Source organism: Trypanosoma equiperdum (genome assembly GCF_001457755.1).
Source record: "Trypanosoma equiperdum strain OVI genome assembly, contig: ctg_1297, whole genome shotgun sequence".
Taxonomy (NCBI): Eukaryota; Euglenozoa; class Kinetoplastea; order Trypanosomatida; family Trypanosomatidae; genus Trypanosoma; species Trypanosoma equiperdum.
The window spans coordinates 2,610-3,385 of record NW_027123279.1 but is presented as its reverse complement, the minus strand read 5'-3'; positions in this window follow the sequence as shown (position 1 = coordinate 3,385).

Below are 776 nucleotides of genomic sequence, written 5' to 3'. Positions count from 1 at the left end.
AAATTTGGTATGAGAGTGGATCATGGATGTAAAGTAGTATAGCAATAGTATATAAAAATGTAAATGCTATTCTAATATAGTTTGTTCACTTATTTTGTGTTTATTTATTAATGTCATAATAATAATTTTAATGATAAGAGAGCTTTGTAAGTGTGTATATACTAATACAAAAAAGTGGTGGTGCAAAGAAACTGGATATAATAATAGAAGAGTCTGAAGCAGTGTCAAGGATGTAGTGAGACCAAGTGAGTGAGCTTGTAAGTAAGTAAAATCGTCAGAAACAGAAGTAAAATTAGAAGTAGGCAGAAGAAATTGTATAATAGTGAGGAAATCTCAAATTATTATGATCAAATACAGTAGTAATGATTACCAATTGTGTGAAACCATATGATATTATTGACAGAAATATTTTGAAACTATAAGTGTTAATGGATTACGGTAAACAACAGAATAAAAAAGCGTTAAATTCTTGAAAAAGCTCATAACATAACCAATAGAGGAGCTATAGGAAGCCGAGTAAATCCGTTGTTACAGTCCTCCAACTCTCTTTAGTTATAATTGGCAGGAATTAAGACGTTTCAAGGACCGAGTAATTCATATAAAGTTGATCTCTGACACGGGACTAACAGATTGTATTAACAAAAAAATAAGAAATGCGCTTTTTGGACCAAATTGTAGATTCTAAACCGGAACCGAACAAAAGAGCAGAAGGCTCCAAAACAGAAGAGTCAGACTAATTACGTCGGCAAAAACACCCGCCTCTATTTGTTATTTCA